Genomic DNA, 20458 nt, shown 5'->3' with positions numbered 1-20458 from the left:
CTTGTAACAGCAAGGCTCAGAAGAGCCCACACACTCAGCCCTTAACCCCAGTGTACAGAAGGTGTCAAAACGTGTTTTTCAGCAGAAATAAACATGTTTCTGCAAGTTTGGTCAACCCCATGTAAGTTATGGGGCAGTAACATCACACTTTTCAAAACGTGTTTTTCAGCCCGAAATAAACACGTTTTTTCAGACAGCTGAATCTATTTGTAACAGCAAGGCTCAGAAGTGCCAACACACTCAGCCCTTAACCCCAGTGTGCAGAAAGGGTCAAAACGTGTTTTTCAGCAGAAATAAACATGTTTCTGCAAGTTTGGTCAACCCCATGTAAGTTATGGGGCAGTAACATCACAGTTTTCAAAACGTGTTTTTCAGCCCGAAATAAACGCGTTTTTTCAGACAACTGAATCTACTTGTAACAGCAAGGCTCAGAAGAGCCCACAAACTCAGCCATTAACCCCAGTGTACAGAAAGTGTCAAAACGTGTTTTTCAGCAGAAATAAACATGTTTCTGCAAGTTTGGTCAACCCCATGTAAGTTATGGGGCAGTAACATCACACTTTTCAAAACGTGTTTTTCAGCCCGAAATAAACACGTTTTTTCAGACAGCTGAATCTACTTGTAACAGCAAGGCTCAGAAGAGCCAACACACTCAGCCCTTAACCCCAGTGTGCAGAAAGGGTCAAAACGTGTTTTTCAGCAGAAATAAACATGTTTCTGCAAGTTTGGTCAACCCCATGTAAGTTATGGGGCAGTAACATCACACTTTTCAAAACGTGTTTTTCAGCCCGAAATAAACGCGTTTTTTCAGGCAAATGAATCTCCTTGTAACAGCAAGGCTCAGAAGAGCCCACACACTCAGCCCTTAACCCCAGTGTACAGAAAGTGTCAAAACGTGTTTTTCAGCAGAAATAAACATGTTTCTGCAAGTTTGGTCAACCCCATGTAAGTTATGGGGCAGTAACATCACACTTTTCAAAACGTGTTTTTCAGCCCGAAATAAACACGTTTTTTCAGACAGCTGAATCTACTTGTAACAGCAAGGCTCAGAAGAGCCCACACACTCAACCCTTAACCCCAGTGTACAGAAAGTGTCAAAACGTGTTTTTCAGCAGAAATAAACATGTTTCTGCAAGTTTGGTCAACCCCATGTAAGTTATGGGGCAGTAACATCACACTTTTCAAAACGTGTTTTTCAGCCCGAAATAAACACGTTTTTTCAGACAGCTGAATCTACTTGTAACAGCAAGGCTCAGAAGTGCCAACACACTCAGCCCTTAACCCCAGTGTGCAGAAAGGGTCAAAACCTGTTTTTCTGCAGAAATAAACATGTTTCTGCAAGTTTTGTCAACCCCATGTAAGTTATGGGGCAGTAACATCACACTTTTCAAAAAGTGTTTTTCAGCCCGAAATAAACACGTTTTTTCAGACAGCTGAATCTACTTGTAACAGCAAGGCTCAGAAGAGCCAACACACTCAGCCCTTAACCCCAGTGTGCAGAAAGGGTCAAAACATGTTTTTCAGCAGAAATAAACATGTTTCTGTAAGTTTGGTCAACCCCATGTAAGTTATGGGGCAGTAACATCATACTTTTCAAAACGTGTTTTTCAGCCCGAAATAAACGCGTTTTTTCAGACAACTGAATCTACTTGTAACAGCAAGGCTCAGAAGTGCCCACACACTCAACCCTTAACCCCAGTGTGCAGAAAGGGTCAAAACGTGTTTTTCAGCAGAAATAAACATGTTTCTGTAAGTTTGGTCAACCCCATGTAAGTTATGGGGCAGTAACATCATACTTTTCAAAACGTGTTTTTCAGCCCGAAATAAACGCGTTTTTTCAGACAACTGAATCTACTTGTAACAGCAAGGCTCAGAAGTGCCCACACACTCAACCCTTAACCCCAGTGTGCAGAAAGGGTCAAAACGTGTTTTTCAGCAGAAATAAACATGTTTCTGCAAGTTTGGTCAACCCCATGTAAGTTATGGGGCAGTAACATCACACTTTTCAAAACGTGTTTTTCAGCCCGAAATAAACACGTTTTTTCAGACAGCTGAATATACTTGTAACAGCAAGTCTCAGAAGTGCCAACACACTCAGCCCTTAACCCCAGTGTGCAGAAAGGGTCAAAACGTGTTTTTCAGCAGAAATAAACATGTTTCTGCAAGTTTGGTCAACCCCATGTAAGTTATGGGGCAGTAACATCATACTTTTCAAAACGTGTTTTTCAGCCAGAAATAAACGCGTTTTTTCAGGCAACTGAATCTACTTGTAACAGCAAGGCTCAGAAGTGCCCACACACTCAACCCTTAACCCCAGTGTGCAGAAAGGGTCAAAACGTGTTTTTCAGCAGAAATAAACATGTTTCTGCAAGTTTGGTCAACCCCATGTAAGTTATGGGGCAGTAACATCACACTTTTCAAAACGTGTTTTTCAGCCCGAAATAAACGCGTTTTTTCAGACAACTGAATCTCCTTGTAACAGCAAGGCTCAGAAGAGCCCACACACTCAGCCCTTAACCCCAGTGTACAGAAAGTGTCAAAACGTGTTTTTCAGCTGAAATAAACATGTTTCTGCAAGTTTGGTCAACCCCATGTAAGTTATGGGGCAGTAACATCACACTTTTCAAAACGTGTTTTTCAGCCCGAAATAAACACGTTTTTTCAGACAGCTGAATCTACTTGTAACAGCAAGGCTCAGAAGAGCCAACACACTCAGCCCTTAACCCCAGTGTGCAGAAAGGGTCAAAACATGTTTTTCAGCAGAAATAAACATGTTTCTGCAAGTTTGGTCAACCCCATGTAAGTTATGGGGCAGTAACATCACACTTTTCAAAACGTGTTTTTCAGCCCGAAATAAACACGTTTTTTCAGACAGCTGAATATATTTGTAACAGCAAGGCTCAGAAGTGCCAACACACTCAGCCCTTAACCCCAGTGTGCAGAAAGGGTCAAAACGTGTTTTTCAGCAGAAATAAACATGTTTCTGCAAGTTTGGTCAACCCCATGTAAGTTATGATGCAGTAACATCACACTTTTCAAAACGTGTTTTTCAGCCCGAAATAAACACGTTTTTTCAGACAGCTGAATATACTTGTAACAGCAAGGCTCAGAAGTGCCAACACACTCAGCCCTTAACCCCAGTGTGCAGAAAGGGTCAAAACGTGTTTTTCAGCAGAAATAAACATGTTTCTGCAAGTTTGGTCAACCCCATGTAAGTTATGGGGCAGTAACATCACACTTTTCAAAACGTGTTTTTCAGCCCGAAATAAACGCGTTTTTTCAGACAACTGAATCTCCTTGTAACAGCAAGGCTCAGAAGAGCCCACGCACTCAGCCCTTAACCCCAGTGTACAGAAATTGTCAAAACGTGTTTTTCAGCAGAAATAAACATGTTTCTGCAAGTTTGGTCAACCCCATGTAAGTTATGGGGCAGTAACATCACACTTTTCAAAACGTGTTTTTCAGCCCGAAATAAACACGTTTTTTCAGACAGCTGAATATACTTGTAACAGCAAGGCTCAGAAGTGCCAACACACTCAGCCCTTAACCCCAGTGTGCAGAAAGGGTCAAAACGTGTTTTTCAGCAGAAATAAACATGTTTCTGCAAGTTTGGTCAACCCCATGTAAGTTATGGGGCAGTAACATCACACTTTTCAAAACGTGTTTTTCAGCCCGAAATAAACGCGTTTTTTCAGACAACTGAATCTCCTTGTAACAGCAAGGCTCAGAAGAGCCCACACACTCAGCCCTTAACCCCAGTGTACAGAAAGTGTCAAAACGTGTTTTTCAGCAGAAATAAACATGTTTCTGCAAGTTTGGTCAACCCCATGTAAGTTATGGGGCAGTAACATCACACTTTTCAAAACGTGTTTTTCAGCCCGAAATAAACGCGTTTTTTCAGGCAACTGAATCTCCTTGTAACAGCAAGGCTCAGAAGAGCCCACACACTCAGCCCTTAACCCCAGTGTACAGAAAGTGTCAAAACGTGTTTTTCAGCAGAAATAAACATGTTTCTGCAAGTTTGGTCAACCCCATGTAAGTTATGGGGCAGTAACATCACACTTTTCAAAACGTGTTTTTCAGCCCGAAATAAACACGTTTTTTCAGACAGCTGAATCTATTTGTAACAGCAAGGCTCAGAAGTGCCAACACACTCAGCCCTTAACCCCAGTGTGCAGAAAGGGTCAAAACGTGTTTTTCAGCAGAAATAAACATGTTTCTGCAAGTTTGGTCAACCCCATGTAAGTTATGGGGCAGTAACATCACACTTTTCAAAACGTGTTTGTCAGCCCGAAATAAACACGTTTTTTCAGACAGCTGAATATACTTGTAACAGCAAGGCTCAGAAGTGCCAACACACTCAGCCCTTAACCCCAGTGTGCAGAAAGGGTCAAAACGTGTTTTTCAGCAGAAATAAACATGTTTCTGCAAGTTTGGTCAACCCCATGTAAGTTATGGGGCAGTAACATCACACTTTTCAAAACGTGTTTTTCAGCCCGAAATAAACGCGTTTTTTCAGACAACTGAATCTCCTTGTAACAGCAAGGCTCAGAAGAGCCCACACACTCAGCCCTTAACCCCAGTGTACAGAAAGTGTCAATACGTGTTTTTCAGCAGAAATAAACATGTTTCTGCAAGTTTGGTCAACCCCATGTAAGTTATGGGGCAGTAACATCACACTTTTCAAAACCTGTTTTTCAGCCCGAAATAAACACGTTTTTTCAGACAGCTGAAACTACTTGTAACAGCAAGGCTCAGAAGAGCCAACACACTCAGCCCTTAACCCCAGTGTGCAGAAAGGGTCAAAACGTGTTTTTCAGCAGAAATAAACATGTTTCTGCAAGTTTGGTCAACCCCATGTAAGTTATGGGGCAGTAACATCACACTTTTCAAAACGTGTTTTTCAGCCAGAAATAAACGCGTTTTTTCAGGCAACTGAATCTACTTGTAACAGCAAGGCTCAGAAGTGCCCACACACTCAACCCTTAACCCCAGTGTACAGAAAGTGTCAAAACGTGTTTTTCAGCAGAAATAAACATGTTTCTGCAAGTTTGGTCAACCCCATGTAAGTTATGGGGCAGTAACATCACACTTTTCAAAACGTGTTTTTCAGCCCGAAATAAACGCGTTTTTTCAGGCAACTGAATCTCCTTGTAACAGCAAGGCTCAAAAGAGCCCACACACTCAGCCCTTAACCAGAGTGTGCAGAAATTGTCAAAACGTGTTTTTCAGCAGAAATAAACATGTTTCTGCAAGTTTGGTCAACCCCATGTAAGTTATGGGGCATTAACATCACACTTTTCAAAACGTGTTTTTCAGCCCGAAATAAACACGTTTTTTCAGACAGCTGAATCTACTTGTAACAGCAAGGCTCAGAAGTGCCAACACACTCAGCCCTTAACCCCAGTGTGCAGAAAGGGTCAAAACTTGTTTTTCAGCAGAAATAAACATGTTTCTGCAAGTTTGGTCAACCCCATGTAAGTTATGGGGCAGTAACATCACAGTTTTCAAAACGTGTTTTTCAGCCCGAAATAAACGCGTTTTTTCAGACAACTGAATCTACTTGTAACAGCAATGCTCAGAAGTGCCCACACAGTCAACCCTTAACCCCAGTGTGCAGAAAGGGTCAAAACGTGTTTTTCAGCAGAAATAAACATGTTTCTGCAAGTTTGGTCAACCCCATGTAAGTTATCAGGCAGTGACATCACACTTTTCAAAACGTGTATTTCAGCCCGAAATAAACGCGTTTTTTCAGGCAACTGAATCTCCTTGTAACAGCAAGGCTCAGAAGAGCCCACACACTCAGCCCTTAACCCCAGTGTACAGAAAGTGTCAAAACGTGTTTTTCAGCAGAAATAAACATGTTTCTGCAAGTTTGGTCAACCCCATGTAAGTTATGGGGCAGTAACATCACACTTTTCAAAACGTGTTTTTCAGCCAGAAATAAACGCGTTTTTTCAGGCAACTGAATCTACTTGTAACAGCAAGGCTCAGAAGTGCCCACACACTCAACCCTTAACCCCAGTGTACAGAAAGTGTCAAAACGTGTTTTTCAGCAGAAATAAACATGTTTCTGCAAGTTTGGTCAACCCCATGTAAGTTATGGGGCAGTAACATCACACTTTTCAAAACGTGTTTTTCAGCCCGAAATAAACGCGTTTTTTCAGGCAACTGAATCTCCTTGTAACAGCAAGGCTCAAAAGAGCCCACACACTCAGCCCTTAACCCCAGTGTGCAGAAAGGGTCCAAACGTGTTTTTCAGCAGAAATAAACATGTTTCTGCAAGTTTGGTCAACCCCATGTAAGTTATGGGGCAGTAACATCACACTTTTCAAAACGTGTTTTTCAGCCCGAAATAAACGCGTTTTTTCAGACAACTGAATCTACTTGTAACAGCAAGGCTCAGAAGTGCCCACACACTCAACCCTTAACCCCAGTGTGCAGAAAGGGTCAAAACGTGTTTTTCAGCAGAAATAAACATGTTTCTGCAAGTTTGGTCAACCCCATGTAAGTTATGGGGCAGTAACATCACACTTTTCAAAACGTGTTTTTCAGCCAGAAATAAACGCGTTTTTTCAGGCAACTGAATCTACTTGTAACAGCAAGGCTCAGAAGTGCCCACACACTCAACCCTTAACCCCAGTGTGCAGAAAGGGTCAAAACGTGTTTTTCAGCAGAAATAAACATGTTTCTGCAAGTTTGGTCAACCCCATGTAAGTTATGGGGCAGTAACATCACACTTTTCAAAACGTGTTTTTCAGCCCGAAATAAACGCGTTTTTTCAGACAACTGAATCTCCTTGTAACAGCAAGGCTCAGAAGAGCCCACACACTCAGCCCTTAACCCCAGTGTACAGAAAGTGTCAAAACGTGTTTTTCAGCTGAAATAAACATGTTTCTGCAAGTTTGGTCAACCCCATGTAAGTTATGGGGCAGTAACATCACACTTTTCAAAACGTGTTTTTCAGCCCGAAATAAACACGTTTTTTCAGACAGCTGAATCTACTTGTAACAGCAAGGCTCAGAAGAGCCAACACACTCAGCCCTTAACCCCAGTGTGCAGAAAGGGTCAAAACATGTTTTTCAGCAGAAATAAACATGTTTCTGTAAGTTTGGTCAACCCCATGTAAGTTATGGGGCAGTAACATCATACTTTTCAAAACGTGTTTTTAAGCCCGAAATAAACGCGTTTTTTCAGACAACTGAATCTACTTGTAACAGCAAGGCTCAGAAGTGCCCACACACTCAACCCTTAACCCCAGTGTGCAGAAAGGGTCAAAACGTGTTTTTCAGCAGAAATAATCATGTTTCTGTAAGTTTGGTCAACCCCATGTAAGTTATGGGGCAGTAACATCATACTTTTCAAAACGTGTTTTTCAGCCCGAAATAAACGCGTTTTTTCAGACAACTGAATCTACTTGTAACAGCAAGGCTCAGAAGTGCCCACACACTCAACCCTTAACCCCAGTGTGCAGAAAGGGTCAAAACGTGTTTTTCAGCAGAAATAAACATGTTTCTGCAAGTTTGGTCAACCCCATGTAAGTTATGGGGCAGTAACATCACACTTTTCAAAACGTGTTTTTCAGCCCGAAATAAACACGTTTTTTCAGACAGCTGAATATACTTGTAACAGCAAGTCTCAGAAGTGCCAACACACTCAGCCCTTAACCCCAGTGTGCAGAAAGGGTCAAAACGTGTTTTTCAGCAGAAATAAACATGTTTCTGCAAGTTTGGTCAACCCCATGTAAGTTATGGGGCAGTAACATCATACTTTTCAAAACGTGTTTTTCAGCCAGAAATAAACGCGTTTTTTCAGGCAACTGAATCTACTTGTAACAGCAAGGCTCAGAAGTGCCCACACACTCAACCCTTAACCCCAGTGTGCAGAAAGGGTCAAAACGTGTTTTTCAGCAGAAATAAACATGTTTCTGCAAGTTTGGTCAACCCCATGTAAGTTATGGGGCAGTAACATCACACTTTTCAAAACGTGTTTTTCAGCCCGAAATAAACGCGTTTTTTCAGACAACTGAATCTCCTTGTAACAGCAAGGCTCAGAAGAGCCCACACACTCAGCCCTTAACCCCAGTGTACAGAAAGTGTCAAAACGTGTTTTTCAGCTGAAATAAACATGTTTCTGCAAGTTTGGTCAACCCCATGTAAGTTATGGGGCAGTAACATCACACTTTTCAAAACGTGTTTTTCAGCCCGAAATAAACACGTTTTTTCAGACAGCTGAATCTACTTGTAACAGCAAGGCTCAGAAGAGCCAACACACTCAGCCCTTAACCCCAGTGTGCAGAAAGGGTCAAAACATGTTTTTCAGCAGAAATAAACGTTTCTGTAAGTTTGGTCAACCCCATGTAAGTTATGGGGCAGTAACATCATACTTTTCAAAACGTGTTTTTCAGCCCGAAATAAACGCGTTTTTTCAGACAACTGAATCTACTTGTAACAGCAAGGCTCAGAAGTGCCCACACACTCAACCCTTAACCCCAGTGTGCAGAAAGGGTCAAAACGTGTTTTTCAGCAGAAATAAACATGTTTCTGCAAGTTTGGTCAACCCCATGTAAGTTATGGGGCAGTAACATCACACTTTTCAAAACGTGTTTTTCAGCCCGAAATAAACGCGTTTTTTCAGGCAACTGAATCTCCTTGTAACAGCAAGGCTCAAAAGAGCCCACACACTCAGCCCTTAACCCCAGTGTGCAGAAATTGTCAAAACGTGTTTTTCAGCAGAAATAAACATGTTTCTGCAAGTTTGGTCAACCCCATGTAAGTTATGGGGCAGTAACATCACACTTTTCAAAACGTGTTTTTCAGCCCGAAATAAACACGTTTTTTCAGACAGCTGAATCTACTTGTAACAGCAAGGCTCAGAAGTGCCAACACACTCAGCCCTTAACCCCAGTGTGCAGAAAGGGTCAAAACGTGTTTTTCAGCAGAAATAAACATGTTTCTGCAAGTTTGGTCAACCCCATGTAAGTTATGGGGCAGTAACATCACACTTTTCAAAACGTGTTTTTCAGCCCGAAATAAACGCGTTTTTTCAGGCAAATGAATCCCCTTGTAACAGCAAGGCTCAGAAGAGCCCACACACTCAGCCCTTAACCCCAGTGTACAGAAAGTGTCAAAACGTGTTTTTCAGCAGAAATAAACATGTTTCTGCAAGTTTGGTCAACCCCATGTAAGTTATGGGGCAGTAACATCACACTTTTCAAAACGTGTTTTTCAGCCCGAAATAAACACGTTTTTTCAGACAGCTGAATATACTTGTAACAGCAAGGCTCAGAAGTGCCAACACACTCAGCCCTTAACCCCAGTGTGCAGAAAGGGTCAAAACGTGTTTTTTCAGCAGAAATAAACATGTTTCTGCAAGTTTGGTCAACCCCATGTAAGTTATGATGCAGTAACATCACACTTTTCAAAACGTGTTTTTCACCCGAAATAAACACGTTTTTTCAGACAGCTGAATATACTTGTAACAGCAAGGCTCAGAAGTGCCAACACACTCAGCCCTTAACCCCAGTGTGCAGAAAGGGTCAAAACGTGTTTTTCAGCAGAAATAAACATGTTTCTGCAAGTTTGGTCAACCCCATGTAAGTTATGGGGCAGTAACATCACACTTTTCAAAACGTGTTTTTCAGCCCGAAATAAACACGTTTTTTCAGACAGCTGAATCTACTTGTAACAGCAAGGCTCAGAAGTGCCAACACACTCAGCCCTTAACCCCAGTGTGCAGAAAGGGTCAAAACGTGTTTTTCAGCAGAAATAAACATGTTTCTGCAAGTTTGGTCAACCCCATGTAAGTTATGGGGCAGTAACATCACACTTTTCAAAACGTGTTTTTCAGCCCGAAATAAACGCGTTTTTTCAGGCAAATGAATCTCCTTGTAACAGCAAGGCTCAGAAGAGCCCACACACTCAGCCCTTAACCCCAGTGTACAGAAAGTGTCAAAACGTGTTTTTCAGCAGAAATAAACATGTTTCTGCAAGTTTGGTCAACCCCATGTAAGTTATGGGGCAGTAACATCACACTTTTCAAAACGTGTTTTTCAGCCCGAAATAAACACGTTTTTTCAGACAGCTGAATCTACTTGTAACAGCAAGGCTCAGAAGAGCCAACACACTCAGCCCTTAACCCCAGTGTGCAGAAAGGGTCAAAACATGTTTTTCAGCAGAAATAAACATGTTTCTGTAAGTTTGGTCAACCCCATGTAAGTTATGGGGCAGTAACATCATACTTTTCAAAACGTGTTTTTCAGCCCGAAATAAACGCGTTTTTTCAGACAACTGAATCTACTTGTAACAGCAAGGCTCAGAAGTGCCCACACACTCAACCCTTAACCCCAGTGTGCAGAAAGGGTCAAAACGTGTTTTTCAGCAGAAATAAACATGTTTCTGTAAGTTTGGTCAACCCCATGTAAGTTATGGGGCAGTAACATCATACTTTTCAAAACGTGTTTTTCAGCCCGAAATAAACGCGTTTTTTCAGACAACTGAATCTACTTGTAACAGCAAGGCTCAGAAGTGCCCACACACTCAACCCTTAACCCCAGTGTGCAGAAAGGGTCAAAACGTGTTTTTCAGCAGAAATAAACATGTTTCTGCAAGTTTGGTCAACCCCATGTAAGTTATGGGGCAGTAACATCACACTTTTCAAAACGTGTTTTTCAGCCCGAAATAAACACGTTTTTTCAGACAGCTGAATATACTTGTAACAGCAAGTCTCAGAAGTGCCAACACACTCAGCCCTTAACCCCAGTGTGCAGAAAGGGTCAAAACGTGTTTTTCAGCAGAAATAAACATGTTTCTGCAAGTTTGGTCAACCCCATGTAAGTTATGGGGCAGTAACATCATACTTTTCAAAACGTGTTTTTCAGCCAGAAATAAACGCGTTTTTTCAGGCAACTGAATCTACTTGTAACAGCAAGGCTCAGAAGTGCCCACACACTCAACCCTTAACCCCAGTGTGCAGAAAGGGTCAAAACGTGTTTTTCAGCAGAAATAAACATGTTTCTGCAAGTTTGGTCAACCCCATGTAAGTTATGGGGCAGTAACATCACACTTTTCAAAACGTGTTTTTCAGCCCGAAATAAACGCGTTTTTTCAGACAACTGAATCTCCTTGTAACAGCAAGGCTCAGAAGAGCCCACACACTCAGCCCTTAACCCCAGTGTACAGAAAGTGTCAAAACGTGTTTTTCAGCTGAAATAAACATGTTTCTGCAAGTTTGGTCAACCCCATGTAAGTTATGGGGCAGTAACATCACACTTTTCAAAACGTGTTTTTCAGCCCGAAATAAACACGTTTTTTCAGACAGCTGAATCTACTTGTAACAGCAAGGCTCAGAAGAGCCAACACACTCAGCCCTTAACCCCAGTGTGCAGAAAGGGTCAAAACATGTTTTTCAGCAGAAATAAACGTTTCTGTAAGTTTGGTCAACCCCATGTAAGTTATGGGGCAGTAACATCATACTTTTCAAAACGTGTTTTTCAGCCCGAAATAAACGCGTTTTTTCAGACAACTGAATCTACTTGTAACAGCAAGGCTCAGAAGTGCCCACACACTCAACCCTTAACCCCAGTGTGCAGAAAGGGTCAAAACGTGTTTTTCAGCAGAAATAAACATGTTTCTGCAAGTTTGGTCAACCCCATGTAAGTTATGGGGCAGTAACATCACACTTTTCAAAACGTGTTTTTCAGCCCGAAATAAACGCGTTTTTTCAGGCAACTGAATCTCCTTGTAACAGCAAGGCTCAAAAGAGCCCACACACTCAGCCCTTAACCCCAGTGTGCAGAAATTGTCAAAACGTGTTTTTCAGCAGAAATAAACATGTTTCTGCAAGTTTGGTCAACCCCATGTAAGTTATGGGGCAGTAACATCACACTTTTCAAAACGTGTTTTTCAGCCCGAAATAAACACGTTTTTTCAGACAGCTGAATCTACTTGTAACAGCAAGGCTCAGAAGTGCCAACACACTCAGCCCTTAACCCCAGTGTGCAGAAAGGGTCAAAACGTGTTTTTCAGCAGAAATAAACATGTTTCTGCAAGTTTGGTCAACCCCATGTAAGTTATGGGGCAGTAACATCACACTTTTCAAAACGTGTTTTTCAGCCCGAAATAAACGCGTTTTTTCAGGCAAATGAATCCCCTTGTAACAGCAAGGCTCAGAAGAGCCCACACACTCAGCCCTTAACCCCAGTGTACAGAAAGTGTCAAAACGTGTTTTTCAGCAGAAATAAACATGTTTCTGCAAGTTTGGTCAACCCCATGTAAGTTATGGGGCAGTAACATCACACTTTTCAAAACGTGTTTTTCAGCCCGAAATAAACACGTTTTTTCAGACAGCTGAATATACTTGTAACAGCAAGGCTCAGAAGTGCCAACACACTCAGCCCTTAACCCCAGTGTGCAGAAAGGGTCAAAACGTGTTTTTTCAGCAGAAATAAACATGTTTCTGCAAGTTTGGTCAACCCCATGTAAGTTATGATGCAGTAACATCACACTTTTCAAAACGTGTTTTTCACCCGAAATAAACACGTTTTTTCAGACAGCTGAATATACTTGTAACAGCAAGGCTCAGAAGTGCCAACACACTCAGCCCTTAACCCCAGTGTGCAGAAAGGGTCAAAACGTGTTTTTCAGCAGAAATAAACATGTTTCTGCAAGTTTGGTCAACCCCATGTAAGTTATGGGGCAGTAACATCACACTTTTCAAAACGTGTTTTTCAGCCCGAAATAAACACGTTTTTTCAGACAGCTGAATCTACTTGTAACAGCAAGGCTCAGAAGAGCCAACACACTCAGCCCTTAACCCCAGTGTGCAGAAAGGGTCAAAACATGTTTTTCAGCAGAAATAAACATGTTTCTGTAAGTTTGGTCAACCCCATGTAAGTTATGGGGCAGTAACATCATACTTTTCAAAACGTGTTTTTCAGCCCGAAATAAACGCGTTTTTTCAGACAACTGAATCTACTTGTAACAGCAAGGCTCAGAAGTGCCCACACACTCAACCCTTAACCCCAGTGTGCAGAAAGGGTCAAAACGTGTTTTTCAGCAGAAATAAACATGTTTCTGTAAGTTTGGTCAACCCCATGTAAGTTATGGGGCAGTAACATCATACTTTTCAAAACGTGTTTTTCAGCCCGAAATAAACGCGTTTTTTCAGACAACTGAATCTACTTGTAACAGCAAGGCTCAGAAGTGCCCACACACTCAACCCTTAACCCCAGTGTGCAGAAAGGGTCAAAACGTGTTTTTCAGCAGAAATAAACATGTTTCTGCAAGTTTGGTCAACCCCATGTAAGTTATGGGGCAGTAACATCACACTTTTCAAAACGTGTTTTTCAGCCCGAAATAAACACGTTTTTTCAGACAGCTGAATATACTTGTAACAGCAAGTCTCAGAAGTGCCAACACACTCAGCCCTTAACCCCAGTGTGCAGAAAGGGTCAAAACGTGTTTTTCAGCAGAAATAAACATGTTTCTGCAAGTTTGGTCAACCCCATGTAAGTTATGGGGCAGTAACATCATACTTTTCAAAACGTGTTTTTCAGCCAGAAATAAACGCGTTTTTTCAGGCAACTGAATCTACTTGTAACAGCAAGGCTCAGAAGTGCCCACACACTCAACCCTTAACCCCAGTGTGCAGAAAGGGTCAAAACGTGTTTTTCAGCAGAAATAAACATGTTTCTGCAAGTTTGGTCAACCCCATGTAAGTTATGGGGCAGTAACATCACACTTTTCAAAACGTGTTTTTCAGCCCGAAATAAACGCGTTTTTTCAGACAACTGAATCTCCTTGTAACAGCAAGGCTCAGAAGAGCCCACACACTCAGCCCTTAACCCCAGTGTACAGAAAGTGTCAAAACGTGTTTTTCAGCTGAAATAAACATGTTTCTGCAAGTTTGGTCAACCCCATGTAAGTTATGGGGCAGTAACATCACACTTTTCAAAACGTGTTTTTCAGCCCGAAATAAACACGTTTTTTCAGACAGCTGAATCTACTTGTAACAGCAAGGCTCAGAAGAGCCAACACACTCAGCCCTTAACCCCAGTGTGCAGAAAGGGTCAAAACATGTTTTTCAGCAGAAATAAACGTTTCTGTAAGTTTGGTCAACCCCATGTAAGTTATGGGGCAGTAACATCATACTTTTCAAAACGTGTTTTTCAGCCCGAAATAAACGCGTTTTTTCAGACAACTGAATCTACTTGTAACAGCAAGGCTCAGAAGTGCCCACACACTCAACCCTTAACCCCAGTGTGCAGAAAGGGTCAAAACGTGTTTTTCAGCAGAAATAAACATGTTTCTGCAAGTTTGGTCAACCCCATGTAAGTTATGGGGCAGTAACATCACACTTTTCAAAACGTGTTTTTCAGCCCGAAATAAACGCGTTTTTTCAGGCAACTGAATCTCCTTGTAACAGCAAGGCTCAAAAGAGCCCACACACTCAGCCCTTAACCCCAGTGTGCAGAAATTGTCAAAACGTGTTTTTCAGCAGAAATAAACATGTTTCTGCAAGTTTGGTCAACCCCATGTAAGTTATGGGGCAGTAACATCACACTTTTCAAAACGTGTTTTTCAGCCCGAAATAAACACGTTTTTTCAGACAGCTGAATCTACTTGTAACAGCAAGGCTCAGAAGTGCCAACACACTCAGCCCTTAACCCCAGTGTGCAGAAAGGGTCAAAACGTGTTTTTCAGCAGAAATAAACATGTTTCTGCAAGTTTGGTCAACCCCATGTAAGTTATGGGGCAGTAACATCACACTTTTCAAAACGTGTTTTTCAGCCCGAAATAAACACGTTTTTTCAGACAGCTGAATATACTTGTAACAGCAAGGCTCAGAAGTGCCAACACACTCAGCCCTTAACCCCAGTGTGCAGAAAGGGTCAAAACGTGTTTTTCAGCAGAAATAAACATGTTTCTGCAAGTTTGGTCAACCCCATGTAAGTTATGATGCAGTAACATCACACTTTTCAAAACGTGTTTTTCACCCGAAATAAACACGTTTTTTCAGACAGCTGAATATACTTGTAACAGCAAGGCTCAGAAGTGCCAACACACTCAGCCCTTAACCCCAGTGTGCAGAAAGGGTCAAAACGTGTTTTTCAGCAGAAATAAACATGTTTCTGCAAGTTTGGTCAACCCCATGTAAGTTATGGGGCAGTAACATCACACTTTTCAAAACGTGTTTTTCAGCCCGAAATAAACGCGTTTTTTCAGACAACTGAATCTCCTTGTAACAGCAAGGCTCAGAAGAGCCCACGCACTCAGCCCTTAACCCCAGTGTACAGAAAGTGTCAAAACGTGTTTTTCAGCAGAAATAAACATGTTTCTGCAAGTTTGGTCAACCCCATGTAAGTTATGGGGCAGTAACATCACACTTTTCAAAACGTGTTTTTCAGCCCGAAATAAACGCGTTTTTTCAGACAACTGAATCTCCTTGTAACAGCAAGGCTCAGAAGAGCCCACACACTCAGCCCTTAACCCCAGTGTACAGAAAGGGTCAAAACGTGTTTTTCAGCAGAAATAAACATGTTTCTGCAAGTTTGGTCAACCCCATGTAAGTTATGGGGCAGTAACATCACACTTTTCAAAACGTGTTTTTCAAACCCGAAATAAACGCGTTTTTTCAAGGCAACTGAATCTCCTTGTAACAGCAAGGCTCAGAAGAGCCCACACACTCAGCCCTTAACCCCAGTGTACAGAAAGTGTCAAAACGTGTTTTTCAGCAGAAATAAACATGTTTCTGCAAGTTTGGTCAACCCCATGTAAGTTATGGGGCAGTAACATCACACTTTTCAAAACGTGTTTTTCAGCCCGAAATAAACGCGTTTTTTCAGGCAACTGAATCTCCTTGTAACAGCAAGGCTCAGAAGAGCCCACACACTCAGCCCTTAACCCCAGTGTACAGAAGGTGTCAAAACGTGTTTTTCAGCAGAAATAAACATGTTTCTGCAAGTTTGGTCAACCCCATGTAAGTTATGGGGCAGTAACATCACACTTTTCAAAACGTGTTTTTCAGCCCGAAATAAACACGTTTTTTCAGACAGCTGAATCTATTTGTAACAGCAAGGCTCAGAAGTGCCAACACACTCAGCCCTTAACCCCAGTGTGCAGAAAGGGTCAAAACGTGTTTTTCAGCAGAAATAAACATGTTTCTGCAAGTTTGGTCAACCCCATGTAAGTTATGGGGCAGTAACATCACAGTTTTCAAAACGTGTTTTTCAGCCCGAAATAAACGCGTTTTTTCAGACAACTGAATCTACTTGTAACAGCAAGGCTCAGAAGAGCCCACACACTCAGCCCTTAACCCCAGTGTGCAGAAAGGGTCAAAACGTGTTTTTCAGCAGAAATAAACATGTTTCTGCAAGTTTGGTCAACCCCATGTAAGTTATGGGGCAGTAACATCACACTTTTCAAAACGTGTTTTTCAGCCCGAAATAAACGCGTTTTTTCAGGCAAATGAATCTCCTTGTAACAGCAAGGCTCAGAAGAGCCCACACACTCAGCCCTTAACCCCAGTGTACAGAAAGTGTCAAAACGTGTTTTTCAGCAGAAATAAACATGTTTCTGCAAGTTTGGTCAACCCCATGTAAGTTATGGGGCAGTAACATCACACTTTTCAAAACGTGTTTTTCAGCCCGAAATAAACACGTTTTTTCAGACAGCTGAATCTACTTGTAACAGCAAGGCTCAGAAGAGCCCACACACTCAACCCTTAACCCCAGTGTACAGAAAGTGTCAAAACGTGTTTTTCAGCAGAAATAAACATGTTTCTGCAAGTTTGGTCAACCCCATGTAAGTTATGGGGCAGTAACATCACACTTTTCAAAACGTGTTTTTCAGCCCGAAATAAACACGTTTTTTCAGACAGCTGAATCTACTTGTAACAGCAAGGCTCAGAAGTGCCAACACACTCAGCCCTTAACCCCAGTGTGCAGAAAGGGTCAAAACCTGTTTTTCTGCAGAAATAAACATGTTTCTGCAAGTTTTGTCAACCCCATGTAAGTTATGGGGCAGTAACATCACACTTTTCAAAAAGTGTTTTTCAGCCCGAAATAAACACGTTTTTTCAGACAGCTGAATCTACTTGTAACAGCAAGGCTCAGAAGAGCCAACACACTCAGCCCTTAACCCCAGTGTGCAGAAAGGGTCAAAACATGTTTTTCAGCAGAAATAAACATGTTTCTGTAAGTTTGGTCAACCCCATGTAAGTTATGGGGCAGTAACATCATACTTTTCAAAACGTGTTTTTCAGCCCGAAATAAACGCGTTTTTTCAGACAACTGAATCTACTTGTAACAGCAAGGCTCAGAAGTGCCCACACACTCAACCCTTAACCCCAGTGTGCAGAAAGGGTCAAAACGTGTTTTTCAGCAGAAATAAACATGTTTCTGCAAGTTTGGTCAACCCCATGTAAGTTATGGGGCAGTAACATCACACTTTTCAAAACGTGTTTTTCAGCACGAAATAAACACGTTTTTTCAGACAGCTGAATATACTTGTAACAGCAAGTCTCAGAAGTGCCAACACACTCAGCCCTTAACCCCAGTGTGCAGAAAGGGTCAAAACGTGTTTTTCAGCAGAAATAAACATGTTTCTGCAAGTTTGGTCAACCCCATGTAAGTTATGGGGCAGTAACATCATACTTTTCAAAACGTGTTTTTCAGCCAGAAATAAACGCGTTTTTTCAGGCAACTGAATCTACTTGTAACAGCAAGGCTCAGAAGTGCCCACACACTCAACCCTTAACCCCAGTGTGCAGAAAGGGTCAAAACGTGTTTTTCAGCAGAAATAAACATGTTTCTGCAAGTTTGGTCAACCCCATGTAAGTTATGGGGCAGTAACATCACACTTTTCAAAACGTGTTTTTCAGCCCGAAATAAACGCGTTTTTTCAGACAACTGAATCTCCTTGTAACAGCAAGGCTCAGAAGAGCCCACACACTCAGCCCTTAACCCCAGTGTACAGAAAGTGTCAAAACGTGTTTTTCAGCTGAAATAAACATGTTTCTGCAAGTTTGGTCAACCCCATGTAAGTTATGGGGCAGTAACATCACACTTTTCAAAACGTGTTTTTCAGCCCGAAATAAACACGTTTTTTCAGACAGCTGAATCTACTTGTAACAGCAAGGCTCAGAAGAGCCAACACACTCAGCCCTTAACCCCAGTGTGCAGAAAGGGTCAAAACATGTTTTTCAGCAGAAATAAACATGTTTCTGTAAGTTTGGTCAACCCCATGTAAGTTATGGGGCAGTAACATCATACTTTTCAAAACGTGTTTTTCAGCCCGAAATAAACGCGTTTTTTCAGACAACTGAATCTACTTGTAACAGCAAGGCTCAGAAGTGCCCACACACTCAACCCTTAACACCAGTGTGCAGAAAGGGTCAAAACGTGTTTTTCAGCAGAAATAAACATGTTTCTGCAAGTTTGGTCAACCCCATGTAAGTTATGGGGCAGTAACATCACACTTTTCAAAACGTGTTTTTCAGCCCGAAATAAACGCGTTTTTTCAGGCAACTGAATCTCCTTGTAACAGCAAGGCTCAAAAGAGCCCACACACTCAGCCCTTAACCCCAGTGTGCAGAAATTGTCAAAACGTGTTTTTCAGCAGAAATAAACATGTTTCTGCAAGTTTGGTCAACCCCATGTAAGTTATGGGGCAGTAACATCACACTTTTCAAAACGTGTTTTTCAGCCCGAAATAAACACGTTTTTTCAGACAGCTGAATCTACTTGTAACAGCAAGGCTCAGAAGTGCCAACACACTCAGCCCTTAACCCCAGTGTGCAGAAAGGGTCAAAACGTGTTTTTCAGCAGAAATAAACATGTTTCTGCAAGTTTGGTCAACCCCATGTAAGTTATGGGGCAGTAACATCACACTTTTCAAAACGTGTTTTTCAGCCCGAAATAAACGCGTTTTTTCAGGCAAATGAATCTCCTTGTAACAGCAAGGCTCAGAAGAGCCCACACACTCAGCCCTTAACCCCAGTGTACAGAAAGTGTCAAAACGTGTTTTTCAGCAGAAATAAACATGTTTCTGCAAGTTTGGTCAACCCCATGTAAGTTATGGGGCAGTAACATCACACTTTTCAAAACGTGTTTTTCAGCCCGAAATAAACACGTTTTTTCAGACAGCTGAATATATTTGTAACAGCAAGGCTCAGAAGTGCCAACACACTCAGCCCTTAACCCCAGTGTGCAGAAAAGGTCAAAACGTGTTTTTCAGCAGAAATAAACATGTTTCTGCAAGTTTGGTCAACCCCATGTAAGTTATGATGCAGTAACATCACACTTTTCAAAACGTGTTTTTCAGCCCGAAATAAACACGTTTTTTCAGACAGCTGAATATACTTGTAACAGCAAGGCTCAGAAGTGCCAACACACTCAGCCCTTAACCCCAGTGTGCAGAAAGGGTCAAAACGTGTTTTTCAGCAGAAATAAACATGTTTCTGCAAGTTTGGTCAACCCCATGTAAGTTATGGGGCAGTAACATCACACTTTTCAAAACGTGTTTTTCAGCCCGAAATAAACGCGTTTTTTCAGACAACTGAATCTCCTTGTAACAGCAAGGCTCAGAAGAGCCCACGCACTCAGCCCTTAACCCCAGTGTACAGAAATTGTCAAAACGTGTTTTTCAGCAGAAATAAACATGTTTCTGCAAGTTTGGTCAACCCCATGTAAGTTATGGGGCAGTAACATCACACTTTTCAAAACGTGTTTTTCAGCCCGAAATAAACACGTTTTTTCAGACAGCTGAATATACTTGTAACAGCAAGGCTCAGAAGTGCCAACACACTCAGCCCTTAACCCCAGTGTGCAGAAAGGGTCAAAACGTGTTTTTCAGCAGAAATAAACATGTTTCTGCAAGTTTGGTCAACCCCATGTAAGTTATGGGGCAGTAACATCACACTTTTCAAAACGTGTTTTTCAGCCCGAAATAAACGCGTTTTTTCAGACAACTGAATCTCCTTGTAACAGCAAGGCTCAGAAGAGCCCACACACTCAGCCCTTAACCCCAGTGTACAGAAAGTGTCAAAACGTGTTTTTCAGCAGAAATAAACATGTTTCTGCAAGTTTGGTCAACCCCATGTAAGTTATGGGGCAGTAACATCACACTTTTCAAAACGTGTTTTTCAGCCCGAAATAAACGCGTTTTTTCAGGCAACTGAATCTCCTTGTAACAGCAAGGCTCAGAAGAGCCCACACACTCAGCCCTTAACCCCAGTGTACAGAAAGTGTCAAAACGTGTTTTTCAGCAGAAATAAACATGTTTCTGCAAGTTTGGTCAACCCCATGTAAGTTATGGGGCAGTAACATCACACTTTTCAAAACGTGTTTTTCAGCCCGAAATAAACACGTTTTTTCAGACAGCTGAATCTATTTGTAACAGCAAGGCTCAGAAGTGCCAACACACTCAGCCCTTAACCCCAGTGTGCAGAAAGGGTCAAA

This window comes from Lepisosteus platostomus, chromosome 22, assembly GCF_059453375.1.
Source record: "Lepisosteus platostomus isolate fLepPlt1 chromosome 22, fLepPlt1.hap1, whole genome shotgun sequence".
NCBI classification, from domain to species: Eukaryota; Metazoa; Chordata; class Actinopteri; order Semionotiformes; family Lepisosteidae; genus Lepisosteus; species Lepisosteus platostomus.
This window is presented reverse-complemented; position numbering follows the sequence as displayed.